The sequence below is a fragment of the Hemiscyllium ocellatum genome, chromosome 2, assembly GCF_020745735.1.
Source record: "Hemiscyllium ocellatum isolate sHemOce1 chromosome 2, sHemOce1.pat.X.cur, whole genome shotgun sequence".
In the NCBI taxonomy this organism is placed as follows: domain Eukaryota; kingdom Metazoa; phylum Chordata; class Chondrichthyes; order Orectolobiformes; family Hemiscylliidae; genus Hemiscyllium; species Hemiscyllium ocellatum.
In genome coordinates this window covers 39,035,013-39,050,643 of record NC_083402.1, presented here as the reverse complement: position 1 = coordinate 39,050,643, position 15,631 = coordinate 39,035,013, and positions in this window count along the sequence as shown.

Here is a 15,631-nt window from a genome sequence, read left to right as displayed (position 1 = left end):
ACCTTTATTAACATTAGTGCATTGAGCACTGTTTGTTCATTAAAACGTGACATGGGCATTTGTTGATAAAATACCATGATATGCTGATCACTCTTCAAACAAGCAACACATCTTTGCACTATTGTTGGACAACTGTTTGAAAAAAATCCAGAGATTGGGTTTCTCAGTGAAATTGAAGTTCATGGAATACAAGGGACAGTGACAACATGGAGTCAAAGCTCACTAAATGGTAGGAGAGAGAGCAGTGGTGAATGGTTGATTTTTGGACTGAGGAACATTTATCATCAGGGCAGACATTGAGACAACTGTTTTCCTTTATATGCACCAATGATGCAGACTTGAGTGAGCAGGGTACAAATTCAAAATTTGCAGAAACTAAGGAACTTGTGAAAATTATGAACCATGAGCAGGATAGTGATACCCTTCAAGAGGGCATAAGCAAGCTGGTAAATAGGTAGACACACATCATTTGAAGTTTAACACTGAGCACAGTGAAGTGAAACACTTAAGTGGACCATATAAGATAAAGAGCATGATTCCCAAGTGCAGACAGAAACAAAGAAACTTGTTGAGTAGTTGCAGTGCACCTTACCACTCCTAAATACTTTTGAAATGTCCTCCACCTGTACCATTGTTACAGGCAATGAACTCCATATTCCCACCAACTCCTGGGTGAAAAAAGGATCATCATACCTCCGCTATACCACCTCCCCCTTTTCTTAAATTATGTCCCATGGCAATTGGCTCCTTGCAAAGAGGAAAGGGTGCCTCCTGTCTAACCTGTTTGGGCTGCACATAATGTTATACATCACAGTCACATCTTCCCTTAGTCTCCCCACTCCAAGGTAAACAACCCCAATCTGTCCAATCTCTTTTCATAACCGAAATTCTCCAACCCAGGCGATGTCATGGGAAATCTCCTCTTCACCTTCTCTAGTGCAATCACATCCCTCCTGGAAGGTGGATTCCAGAGCTGCATGCAATACTGTAGCTGTGGCCAAACCAAAACTTCCAGCATTAATCCACCTGTTCATCAACTCTATGCTTTGGCTCGTAAAGGCAAGTATGCCATATGCCTTCCTCACCACTTTGCTGAGCTTGTCTTGGATGGTGTTGAGATCCTGAAGTGGTGTTGGAGTTGCATTCATTGAGACAGATGAAAAATATTTACTCACATTCCGGATGTTTGCCTGGGAGATAGTGGACAGGCATGAGGGAGATGGGTGAGTTATTGACCACTGAATTCTAAGCCTCTGATCTCTTGGAGCGTTTCCCTTGCACCCGTCCTGATACATACTTTGATACTCAAAAGCTATAGCCCCATCAATGTCAATATAGCCCTGATCAAATGAACTGTTGAATTCTTGAGGATTTAACAACTGTCAGCTATGTCCAAAAGGTCTACCCCTCCAAGGATTTCATGGGATTTTTCTTCTTCCTTCTTCGGGCTCATTATTGTGAAAGAGAAATTTCTAGCTGCTGCCCAGCTTGCAAACAAATCCATCAAAACTAGCAGATTCTGCATGAGGAAAAGAATATATACTCCTTTGTAAAATAACATCCTGATATGCTTTAACCTGCTGCTTCATATGCCAAACCTCGAAGGGAAAGCATGAATACAACTCCACACTTCTCGGAAGTCAGGTCAGCAAATACCAGAAGACAATAAGACAGAGGAGCAGAAATTAGGCCATTCAGCCCACCAAGTTTGCTCCGCCATTCAATCATGGCTGATCTCAACTCCATTCTCCCATTTTCTCCTCATAGCCCTAATCCCCTTGACAATCAAGAACCTATCTATCTCAATCTTAAATATACTCAATGACCCGGCATCCGGAGCCTTCTGTGGCAGTGAATTCTGAATACTTCACAGTTGTAATACACTTCATATATCAAAGCTGGCCTCACAGATCAGAATTTCTGTCCTTCCAATAAATGTAAACATCAATGAGTAAGACTTCAACTCCTAGATGCACCAAATTGCTAAACCAAAGCTTTGTTTGCGTGGGGCATTTCCTCTGTTGAAACAGATAGAATCAAAGGACAGTACAACAGCACAGCAGGAGGCCAGTTGGTGCAGTGTCCTGTGCTGAGTCTTTGGTAGAGGCAATTAATCCCAAACTGAGAGAAAGTGGGGACTGCAAATGTTGGAGAGTCAGCGTCAAAAAGTGTGGCGCTGGAAAAGCACAGTAGGTCAGGCAGCAGCTGAGGAACAGGAGAGTCAATGTTTCAGGCTATAGCCCTTCATGAGGAATGTGGGGCAGGGGGACAGGGTGAAGGGGACTGAGAGATAAGTGAGAGGGTGGGGGTGGGGGTGGGGCTGGTGGGAGGTAGCTGGGAAGGCAATAGGTGGATGCAGGTGGGGGGTGATTGTGATAGGTTGGTGAGGAGGGTGGAAGGTGGGAAGGAAGATGGACAGGTAGGACAGGTCACGAAGATGGTGCTGAGTTGGAGGGTTGTATTTGTGATGAGGTGGGGAAGGAAAGATTTGGAAACTAGTGAAGTCAAGAGAAACGAGTGTAGAACAAATATTATTTGTGATCCAGGAGAATTGCTTATAAACATTTCAAATGACTTGTTTATTATGCCACAAAGCGCATTTGTTTTTAAGTTTGTTTTTAATTCCATGAGTTGCCAGTTCTGGAATTGGCAAAATATGGTCGACGTTCTGGGTTTTTTTCAAGTTTAACTATTTCCACTGAACACTCTCTGTTCAGCAATATAATTTGCTGCGAGGATATTTGTCCTGTCTCATACATATTATTTGGACAAGGCAATATAGCAATTTTGCTACTTTTGAAGTCATACTTACAGAAGAGTAGACAGTCTCAGGGGAAAAATGAATTAAAAAAAAATTATAGCCTGTGTTTAAAAAAAAAGTGTATCTTTGGCTCAAATATTCCTGCTCCCTTAATATAGACAATTCCTGATGAAGGGCTTTTGCCCAAAATGTCGATTTTCCTGCTCCTTGGATGCTGCCTGACCTGCTGTGCTTTTCCAGCACCATTCTAATCTAGACTCTGGTTTCCAGCATCTGCAGTCCTTGTTTTTACCAAGTAACTTAATGCTGTTGTGAGGCACCTCACTACACAGTTGTGATAGCACATTGACTGCTCACAGAATCCCTACAGAATGGAAGCAGCCCATTTGGCCCAATAAGTCCACAGTGAACCTCCGAAGAGAAGAGAATGTCACTCAGACTCCCTCACCTCTTGGTAAAATCATCTGTTTGAATTGTTGGAGGTAACAAGCAAGTTAGACAAAGAGGAGACAGTCAACATGATCTATTTGGATCTCCAGAAGGCCTTTGACAATGTGCCATGCAGTAAGCTGCTAAATAAGAGCCCATGGTGTTGGGGCAAGGTACTGGCATGAATAGAGGATTGGCTGACTGGCAAAAGGCAGAGAGTAAGGATAAAGGGGTCTTTTTCAGCTGGTAGCTGGTGAGTGCTAGAGTACCGCAGGGGTCAGTGTTGAGACCACAGTTAGTCACATTATTCATTAACAATCTGGACAAAGGAACTGAGGGCATTATTGCTAAGTTTGCAGATGACACAAAGATAGATGAGCAGGCAGGTAGTGTTGAAATGGGGAGACTACAGAAGGACTTAGACAGGCTAGGAAAGTGGGCAAAGAAGTGGCAGATGGAATAAAACATGAGAAAGTATGAGGTTCTACACCTTGGTATAAATGGGGAAAGTCTTTGGAAATCTGAAGTACAAAAGGACTTGGAAGTTCTGGATAAGTGTTCTCAAGGCTAATATGGAATTCCAGTTTGCAGGATGTACCGCTAAGGCCGAGGGTTGATACTGTATCAGACTGTATTTGGAATATCATGAGCAATTTTGGGCACCATATCTAAGGAAGGGTTTGATCATCTTGGAGGGTGATCCACAGAAGGGTTACAAGAATGGTCTCTGGAATTAAAGAGCTGTCATATGAGGAGTGATTTCGGACTTGAAGTTTGTGGGGGTGTGGAGGGGTTGGGGGCTGTGGTGAGGGAATGTCATTGAAATGTACAGAATACTGAGAGGCTTGGTCAGAATGGACATTGAGATGATGCTTCCACTCATCAAAGAGACGAGGGTATGAGGGCACAGCCTCAGAGTGAAGGGGTGACCCTTTAGAACTGCGATGAGGAAGAATTTCTTTAGCCAGAGGGTGGTGAATCGGTGGAAATCCATGCCACGGAAAGCTGGCAAGGCAAATTTATTGAGTGTGTTCAAGACTGAGACGAGTTCTTGATTAGTAAGGGGATTAAAGATTGGGAGAGAAGGCAGGAGGCTGGGGGTTGACCAACATCAGCCATGATCGAGTAACAGTAGACTTAATGGACCAAATGGTCTAATTGTGCTCCTATATCTTATGGCAAATCAAAGCATATCAAATGCTGGCTTGGTGTTAATTAATGCTTCAGGAGGCTCTATAATTTCGCAAAGCTACCTCCTTAATCCATTTTAAGTAATGTCTCAGGCTGGCTGTTCAACCTGGATGAAGTTAATGCCAAGAAATCTCAGGGCCCCTAGCCACACCTGAGGCAATACCAACTGACCTACAGTTTCTTGCTCGATCTGAATGGGATGGAATGTTTGCCACTCTTCCTTCCTTTTTGAAGATTGCTTTTATCAGGCACAATTAATCTTTTTCTTTCGCCCCCCCCTCCCCCACCACCCTCATCAACAAAACACACCTTCTAGCCCCATTTAATTTTTTAATGATAAAAATTCTTATTTGCCAATTGCCAGTACATAAATCCGTCTTCTCTTGTAATTTTTTGACTATAAGGTGTTTTTTTTTCCCCTTCCTGAGTGGTTTCAGCTTTTGATCGTCCTTTTGCCGTACTGACTAAAAGGAAGTTGGGCTTTCATGTCGACTCTTTTTGTGCTTTCTCCAAACTGTCTCCTAATCTTCATTTTTATCTCTTCAATATTTGGTTTAATACACCTCAGTTTTATTTGCATCCTTTTGTCACCAAACGTCACTGTTGGAGAGACAATTAAAAAAATTTTGTTCTCTTGTCAACTTGTTGAATGTCACAGTTCATTGAGTTTTATTTTCAATTCATACTCCAGATATGACTGATTCTCCACATACTGTGCATCAACTGTTTTAATTTATTTTTGAAGAAAAACTAAAATATAAAAGTATTTTCCTTAGGAAGGCTGAATTTTCTACTTTCCTTCTATACTTCTCCCCCCACCCTTCACTCCATCCAATTTTTATATTGAAATTTTAAACTCCACAATAATATCAATTGAGAGATTCACATTGATAATTCTGAGTTGTAGAGTCACACAGCATGGAGACAGAGCTTTTGGTCCAAATAGTTCAATGCTGGACATAATCCCAACCTGAACTAGCCCCACCAGCCTACTGTCCATATGTTTCCAAAGCTTTCATGTATTTTTCCTTTTTAAACGTTATGGCTGTGCCTGTGTCCACCGCTCTCTTAGGAAGTTAATTCCACATACGAACCACCCTTTGTAATTTTTTAAAAATGCCCTCGTGTCTTTTTTTTAATTTCTCTCCTCTTACATTAAAACTATGCCCCCTAGTTTTTAAATCTCCCATCTAAGGGAAAGTCACCCACCATTAACCAAATTTGCTGTATATTAAAAATCCCGTTGCAGAACTTCAAAAGTAGCAAAATTCATCAATGCTACCTTCTCATACTTTGTCCATGGTGGCCAATTTTGTCTGTCTCTCTGTAAATTTTTCTTTCCTCAATCACACCATCCTACTCCAAAAATTCTCTACCCTTGTCCACCTCAGTTGAATTGCCCTTTTGTCACAATACAAGTACCTATGCAACATCAACTGCTTTTCTCGTTCTCCCCACAACTGTCCTTGGGATTCCCCAATTATTTATCCTCCATCCTCTTCTGTCTATTCATGCACAGTCAACAATCTCCAGCTCTGCCTCTGTATCACATGCTTTTCACTGCTGCATTGCTGATGTTTTCATCATTAAGCGAACTTTGGTTTTATTCAGTAAAAGGTTGGAAGGACAAGGTCTATCCTTTGGCCTCATTGCACATTTAATGCTATACATTAGTTCAATCTCCTACTTCACATTCTCAGCTAGAACTTGATTGAGAATGTGAGCAATGTTCTATTCACATCCTCGCCGAGTCCCAAATGCCACTAGGTTCCATCTAGTCAGTACAACATCGAGAGCCAAAGGGCCTGTACTGCGCTGTAATGCTCTATATTCAATGTTCTCTCTCAATGTTGATGTGGTTGAAGGGTCCCAAGGCGGAAGATGAGGTGTTCTTCCTCCAGATGTTGTCTGGTTTAGATTTGGTGGCGGATGAGGCCCAGGACTTGCATGTCCTTGGGGAGTGGCATCCTCCACCACCAAATCCAAGTCATCCAACGACTGAAGGAAGAACGCCTCATCTTCCACCTCGGGATGCTTCAACCACACAGCACCAATGTTGACTTCGCTAGTTTCCAAATCTCCCCTCCACCCATCTCATCCTAGATCCAACCCTCCAACTCAGCACCACCCCCTTAAACAGTCCCACCTGTCCATATTCCTTCTCACCTATCCACTCCACCCTCCCCACCGACCAATCATAATCACATCGCACCTGCATCCACCTATCGCCTTCCCAGCTACCTTCCCCCAGCTCCACCCTCCCTCCTATTTATCTCTCAGCCCCTTTTCCTTCACCACATTCCTGATGTCCGAATCATTGCTCCCCAGATGCAGTGCTTTTCCACTGCCACACAACTCATTCCAACCTCTATTTCAGGAGGAAGTGGATAGAATGACAAAAAATGAAGAAATTCTTAAGTTTGGAGACAGATCATTTAAGAATGAAATCAGGAAACTTCCTTTCATAAAATGTTGACTGAAGATCTAGAACTTGCATGTATGGGTTTGGAAAGTGTAAAATTCAAATTTTCACGGTGTTTTTTTGTTAGTTGATGAAATCTAGGTGTGCAGAAGGAAGTAAGCAAACAAAATTAAATTACAAATTAACCATGTTTCATTGAATGGTGATTTTTTTTTCTCCTATTACCGTACTTTACAGAGCTCATGGATTGAGGGTGAGATATAGATTCACTGAACGCAGCAAAGTCCAATAGCTCACAGTTTTCATGTTTAGTTTTCCAGCTACTCTGGCCCAGATGATTCTGATCCTAACCACCCTAAGCGTCTAGTGTACAGGAAATCTCCAGCTTCTATAAATAGCCAGGTTGAGATCAGTTAACTCAACTTGAGATGTACATCAGTTAAAACCTGATATGCATAACTCGCAGTTCTTCTTCAACAATTAACACATTTCAAGGTTAAAAGATCATTCTATTCAATACTGCTACTATTTGTCTCTACAAGTAGATTTTTATATATCAATCTTGTGTTAGCCTCACACAAGCACTGCAAAGCTCTGTGGCATTCAGTATACTACTATCTCTAGGTCAACACTTATTTCAGTGGATGTCCCATTTGCTTTCCAGAAAAGAACCTCTGTTGCTTTTTAGTTCTAGGGATTTTTCAGCGGTATTGTATTTTTTAGCAGATATACGAGCATCCTCATTTCAAAGGCCTCTAATTTCTTCCACGAATCTTCATTTGTTGTCCAGCTCTTTGCAGCAAGTAGATAACATTTGCCATCGCATAAGCTTTTTCCTGGCAACTAGCTTGAGTTTTCTTGTTGTTGCATTAAAGTACAGAAGAATTCACAGACATTGGTCAACGGTGTTCTTGGTCACTCAATTTCAATGAAAAGGAATCTCTGAATTAGTGAATGAATAGAAACACAATCTATCTTCTAAGGTGGTGTAGCACATTTGTTTTCCCAAAGTTCAGGTGCAAATCTCACCACTTTCCCACAGTAATAATATTCTTTTCACGTGACATGGGTCATGATCTGAGCTTGAACTGTTAGCATTAGTGATGGATGTTTGAGTATGAAGGCAAGGGCACCTCAAGATGGAAGCCCCCTCTGAGGAACTGGAAATCATTTCAAATGATTTGTGCCCACAGCTTCCAAACCATCATTCTGGAGGGACAAACCTTCTGCAGGACTCTCTGTGGCTGTCAGATCCTGCCGTTTGGCAGACGCTGCCTGGGTAGTACCTTAGGTGGTGTGGGATGGGGTGGAATCGACAGGCTACCTGGCTCTGAAATGGCAATAATACGCCGACCAAAACCATCAGAAATGTCACTATTTCAACCATGAGTGGACAAGTGGAATTCAGGACAGGACGTGTGTACATTGGAATTCATTATAACTCGCAAAAGAAAGATGTGTGTGTACATGTGAGCTTGCAGTTTTAAATGTAAAGCCTTTTCATAACTCTAACCTGCTTTGGGGACCCACTCAATTCCCAGTTTCTTCAGAAGTGCTTTGAGAATGGCGGGGTGGATAATCAATCCATTGTCAGGAAACAGAAACAACTTCTAAGAAGTCTGTATCTGTCTCATGTCAGGACATTCTTATCTTTAACTCACTCAGCTGGGGATACCTTGAGCAAAAGAAGAGGAAAAGAGCCAAAGCAATGTAGGGATTGTATGTGCAGCACTGCCGGAGGGTGTGGAGTGGTGATGAAAGAAGATTTTAGGGAGCGAAGACAGAGGTTAAAAAAGCAGGATTTCAAAAGCAAGAATTTTAGGATTATTCCAAGTCCCACATGCCAGTGAGCATAAAATTAGATTGAATAAAGTGACTGATTATGGCCTGAAAGCTGATATAGGAGGGTGGGCATTTCTGAGGGACTTTTTCTGGTGAATGTGGGATCTATACAAGCCAAAGGGTAGGCAATGACCTAGTGGTACCATTACTAAATTATTAATCCAGTGACCACAGGTAAGGATCTGGGGGCCTGTGTTAGAATCTTACCATGGCTGATCGCGGAATTTGGACTCAATAATAATCTGAAAATAAGAGTTTAATGATGACCATGAAGCCATTGACAATTGTCACAAAAATCTCATCTGGTTCACTAATGTCCATCCTTACCTGGTCTGGCCTACATGTGACTCCAGACACATAGCAATGTGGTTGATCCTTAATTGCCCTATGAGCAATTAGGGATGGGTAATAAATGTTGACCTAACCAGTGATGCCCACAACCCATGAATGAATAAAAAAAACTTTACATGTGAACCTATTGCTGAACATCCTCGGGGGAAGATTTGTTAGTATTGTTGAGGAGGATTTAAACTAGACTGACAGTGTGACAGGAAACTGAGGGTAATTTCAGAGCAAGGATTGGAAGATAGTGCGTGTCTCTGAAAGACAGTAAAAGCACAGGTTAAAATGTATTCAACACAGAAATTTAGCACTATTAACAGATGTATGCAAGGAGCATTTTGAATAAAGGCAATGAGTTGAGGGCACAGGCAGACACATGGCAATGTGATATCATTGCTATAACAGAAAATTGGCTAATAAAGAGACAAGGGTGGCAGTTCAATAGTCCTGCAGATAAAGTTTTTAGGAAGATTGGAGAGGGGGATAAAATAGATGGCGATGCAGTGTTATTGGGTAAAGAAACAATCTGTCATGAGGAAGAATTTAAACTAAATAAATCATCAAATGAGACCATATGGGTTGAGCATATAAATAACAGAAGATAGCCACACAGCTAGAAGTGTACTAAAGAATCTCTAATTGTGAGAAGGAGTTAGAAGAGCAGATATGGAGGCAAATCTCTGAATGAAAAAGTGTGGAGCTGAAAAAGCACAGCTGGTTAGGCAACATCCGAGGAGCAGGAGATTTGATGTTTCAAGCATTCCTGACATTCCTGATGAAGAGCTTATGCTCGAAATGTCAACTGCCTGACTGGCTGTGCTTTTCCAGCACCACCCTTTTTGACTGTGATCTCCAGCATATGCAATCCTCACTTCCTCCAAATCTCTGAGTGCAAAAGCAACAATAATCCAATGATGAGGGAAATTGTCCAGGTGTCTCCTGTACACAAAAACCAAGATAATCCAACTTGGCCCGTTGCTGTCCCATGTTTACTCTCAATCATCAGTGACATGATTTTAGGCATCATAAACACTTGATGAACAATAACTTGCTCATGAGCACTCAGTTTGACTTCATTCAGCTCCTGATCTCAACTATGGCTTTAGTTGAAGAAGAGATGGATTCCAGAGGTGAGGTAAAAATATCTGCTCTTAGCATTCAAGAGTGGCATCAAGAGGCCCTGGAAAGACTAGCTTCAATGGAATCAAGAGCAAAGCTCTTCATCGGTTGGAGTCATACCTGGCACAAAGGAAAATGGCTGTGTTGTTGGAGATGATCATCTCAGTTCCAGGAGCTCCTCAGGATAACTGTTTTTCTAACCAACCTGTTCAGAGATGTTATAGAATGCCTATGAAGTGGGTGGGAATTGAACCTAGATCTCTAGGTCCATGTCCAGAGGTAGGGACAGTACCACAGTGTTACAAGAGGGCCAGTTCCTCAGAGTAGTATCTTTGACTTGACCATCTTCAGCTGTTTCATCAATGACCTTCCCTCTCTCATAAGGTCAGAAGTAGGGATGCTTGTTGCTGATGATAAAATGCTCAGCATCATTTGTGATGCTCAGATACTGAAGCAATCTACACTTACCTATAAAAAGACCTGGACAATATTCAGGCTTGGATTGACAAGTAACATTCACACCACAAAAATGATGGGTATTGACCATCTCCATTAAAGGAGAATCTAACCATTGTTCCTTGACGTTCAAAGGGATTACCAGCACTGAATGCCCTACTATCAACATTCTGTGGATTATCATTGATCAGAAACTGAACTGGACAAGCCATATAAATACTGTGGCTACAACAGCAGGTCTGAGGCTAGGTGTGCTGCAGCGAGTAACTCCCTTCCTGATTCACCAAACCGTGTCCGCCATCTCATGTGGCTCACTGCTGCCTCACAGCCCCAAGGACCTGGGTTCAATTCCACCCTCAAGTGACTGTCTATGTGGAGTTTGCATATTCTCCCCATGTCTCCGTGAGTTTTCTCCGGGTGCTTCAGTTTCCTCCCACAGTCTAAAGATGTGCAGGTTAAATGAATTGGCCGTGTTAAATTGCCCAAAGTATTGGATGTATAAAAGCAAGGGAGTTTTGCTAAACCTCTTTACAATACCAGTTAACTCACAGCTGATGTATTGTGTTCAATTCTGGCACTATATTTTAGGAAGTGGAGTATTGCAGAGGGCGTAGAGATATTTTCTGAAATGGTACAATGGATGAGAGGCTTCTGTCTGTGGAATTGGAGCTGAGACATTTAAGCAGAGATTTGTCTGAGGTGTGAATTGAGTAAATAAGAAAGAAATCTTTCCAAAGACAGAAGGCTTGGTAATCGGACAGGAACCCAGATTTACACTGACAGTCTAAAGAACCTTGAGCTAACACGAGAAGCTTTTTTTTGAACCTAGCAAATCGTGATCTGAAAAATACTGCCTGGAAGGGTGGTGGGAGCACCAATAACTTTGAATTCAGAACTACATCAGTACTTAGAGGGAAAATGATTAATGGGGCCACAGGGAAAGAACAGGACTCTACTAAAATGTTGGGAAAGGCATATGGGTTGAATGACCTCTTTCTGTGCTGTATCATTCTATCATTTCATGTCGGAGTGGAGCTAAGTAAAGAAGTAACTTAAGTGAGTCAGTGTTCTGGTGGTGCACCTGGCATATGCCGAAAACACTTTTCAAGCCCTTTAAATATACAAATAAGATCTCACCATGACCTTGATAGAATATTAACTTCACATGAGGTAAGTTTCTGCACTTGAAGGGGTTCGCTAAAATGAGCCTCACAGCCCAATATCAATCTGGCTGTGGACTTACTTGTTACAGCACGGGGAGTTTACCCTGTCACAAGCCAGCACAGACCAATTGTGTAGTAAAGGTTTTTGAGGAGTATTACACATTATGCTGGGATAGTATGGCAAACGAACACGGAATTGTATTACAGATCACAAAGGGTTAGCACTAACTGAATCTGCAGATAGAGCTTGACTGAAGGACTTGGTGGGTAAATTCAACATTCCATCTGAAGATGTGAAATACATAAATGTCTTGGCCTCATAGTCAGGCTCGAGTTTACTTGATTTGTATTAGGTTTCTAAAAATTATTTTATGATGTATATGTGCAAGTATTGTTGTTACATTTCTGTTAAAAAGTGGGAGATTGAGTTATTGGTCATATTGTTACAGTCAAGTATCATGCTATTCCACTTTCACTCTCTAATAATTATAATAATCTATAATAATAATTGTAATAGTCTATAATTATCATGTCACTTCTCATTCTATCCATTTCATAGGGTGCTGCACAATCTCATTGGGAATTTTGTTGTCTCCCAGCTATTCATTTAGAGTCAAAGAGTCATAGAAATGTATAGCGTTGAAGCAAATCCTTCGGTCCAACTTGTCCATGCCGACCAGATATCCCAACCTAATCTAGTCCCATTTGACAGCACTTGGTCCATATCCTTCTAAACCCATCTTATTCATACACCCATCCAGATGCCTTTTAAATGTTGCAATTGTACCAGCCTACACCACTTCTTCTGGCAGCTCATTCCACACTCACACTACCCTCGGTGTGAAAAAGTTGCCCCTTAGGTCTCTTTTATATCTTTCTCCTCTCACCCTAAACCTATGCCCTCTAGTTCTGGATTCCCCACACCAGGGAAATGACTTTGTCTATTTATCCTATCCATGCCCCTCATGATTTTATAAACTTCTATGAGGTCACCCCTCAATATTCGATGCTCCAGGCTCAACCTATTCAGCTTCCCCCTATAGCTCAAATCCTCCAACCCTGGCAGAATCCTTGTAAATTTTGACTGAACTCTTTCAAGTTTCACAACATCCTTCAGAATTGCACGCAATATTCCAAAAGTGGCCTAACCAACGTCCTGTTGAGCCGCAAGATAACCTCCAAGCTCCTATACTCAATGCTCTAGCCAATAAAGGAAAGCATACCAGATGCCTTCTTCACTATTCTATTTACCTGTGACTCTATTTTCAAGGAAGTATGAATCTGCATTCCAAAGTCTCTTTGTTCAGCAACACTCCCCAGAACCTTACCATTAAGTGTATAAGTCCTGCTAAGATTTGTTTTCCCAAAATGCAGCACCTCGCATTTATCTAAATTAAACTCCATCTGCCACTCCTCAGCCCACTGGCTCATCTGATTAAGATCCGGTTGTAATCTGAGGTAACCTTCTTCGCTGTCCATTACACCTCCAATTTTGGTGTCATCTGCAAACTTACTAACGAGACCCCTATGTTCATATTCAAATCATTTATATAAATGATGAAAAGTAGTGAACCCAACACCGATCCTTGTGGCACTCCACTGGTCAGAGGCCTCCAGTCTGAAAAACAACTCTCCACCACCAGTCTCTGGATTCTACCTTCGAGCCTGGTCTGTATCCAATGATAATTTGGGTTGATTCTGTCAATGGATCATTTTGGAATTAAAATTGTGCTTTCAACTGATGTTTAGAATTAAAAGCCTCATCTTCCACTTGGAAATAAATGAAAAATATATTTCCTTTAGTGTGATTCTTAGCAGTGAGATCCTAGAAAAACAATAATTCCAACACAGTTCATTTGATCTTACACTGTTACATTTGGCATATATTAGAGTCATAAAGATGTACAGCATGGAAACAGACCCTTTGGTCCAACCCGCCCATGCCGACCAGATATCCCAACCCAATCTAGTCCCACTGGCCAGCACCCGGCCCATATCCCTTCAAAGTCTTCCTATTCATATACTCATCCAAATGACTCTTAAATGTTGCAATTGTACCAGCCTCCACCACTTCCTCTGGCAGCTCATTCTATACACGTACCACCCTCTGCATGAAAAGGTTGCCCCTTGGTCTCTTTTATATCTTTCCCCTCTCACCCTAAATCTATGCCCTCTAGTTCTGGACTCCCCGACCCCAGCGAAAAGACTGATGTTATTTTTGCAGGGAAATTCTCCTGATGTCTCACAGATACTTTGACAAGAGATGGAGAAGTACCTGACAGAGTCACAAGCTTTTTAATAGATTATTGCACCATGCAGATAATGTGGGGTCAAAATTATACCTAATTTTGCATTTTAGGAGGGTGAATGGAATATTAAGTTAGCTTCATTTATTTGACCAGAACTACTAGAATATATGTTTGGGCTATAACTTCCCATTGCTACCCCAGTGATGGTCAGAAAGTTCAAAACATCAGCCGATCTCTGCATCTCACATCTCATTAACAAGACATGCAAGGTTCTATGGTAAGAGCATGAATGAACAAAATTACCCAATAACAGTAACAATTATTAAGAATAACCCTAGAGTAAATGAGGTAGGAAAGTTTGCCTGGGTATTAACTGGAAAGTTAGATTGCCCTTGCCTAATGTAAAGGGAGAAAGTGAGGACTGTAGATGCTGGAGATCAGAGTGTGGTCCTAGAAAAGCACAGCCAGTCAGGAAGCATCAGAGGAGCAGGAGAGTCGACATTTTGGGCATAAGCTCTCCATCAGGAATGAACCCTTTATTAGCGCTTAGCCCTTCATCAGGCCTAATGTAAAGTCCAATAATCCCAGTTCACTGAGAAGTGCTTAACTAAAATGCAAACAAATGCATGCAGCTACATTTCTCCTTTCCCTAGCATGAGATATGACCTCGATATCATTTTGTTCAATACATTTATATGTGATCATTATATTTTAAATACATTAATTAACCACCATTCAATCTCTGATGTGTTTCAAATAGGTGCACAAAGTGTTCTCTCTTCTTAGTCCCTGCTATTTTTGGATTGCTGCCTCTCTTATGTTTTTAGCCTTCTCTTCTCATATTTTCTTTTCTTCTTCCTTTTCAGGTTGAGATGGTTGATAGTATAGCATGGTCTGGTAGGGGAACAGAGGCACCAGGGGCTGTTGTCCACAACTGGAGTTAGACTGTTACAAAAATGTAGCCCTCAGTCAATCTGACTCTCACCTCCCCCAATTATTCATATGTCTGCCTGCTTCTTTAGCCCTTTTCATTCCAACTCACTCTGCTGTAACTCATCACGTCTGAAGCCCAAACTGACACCTATCCTACATAAGGGTTGTTGGCAAAAACCAAACATCCCCTCACTGTCCAAATGTATTGTTCCTGCTTCTTCTTTCTCCGCCTGGTTTTCTTAAATATATTTTATTTACCTTCAGAACTCAGTTTACACATATTTTTAGAAAGCTCAAAATAGAATAAGGAAAGATACTAGCTGTTTACCTCCCTCCTCTTTTTATTTATTCATGGAACGTGTCATCAGTGGCCTTATTGCCCATCCCTAGTTGCCCTGGAGGAAGTGATAGTGAGCCGCCTTCTTGAACCTCTGCAGTTTAATTGCTGTCAGGGAGGGATCTCCATTTCACTCAGGGTTAGCAATTACTGTTTCTCTCTGACATGTCCAAGCATTTCGTATTTACATTCTCTTAACAAAATGCTACACAGATAATTAGTTGGCTTAAAAATTCAATTTCTTTTAAAATATTGAACATTTGGAACTGGAATTTTTTGATGTTGATTGCCTGATGGAACCTATGCTAATTGTAGAACTTACTCCAATTACCCTCCCATTGAATTGTATTTTTAATGCTTGCACATATCAATTGTCACGTGTAAACA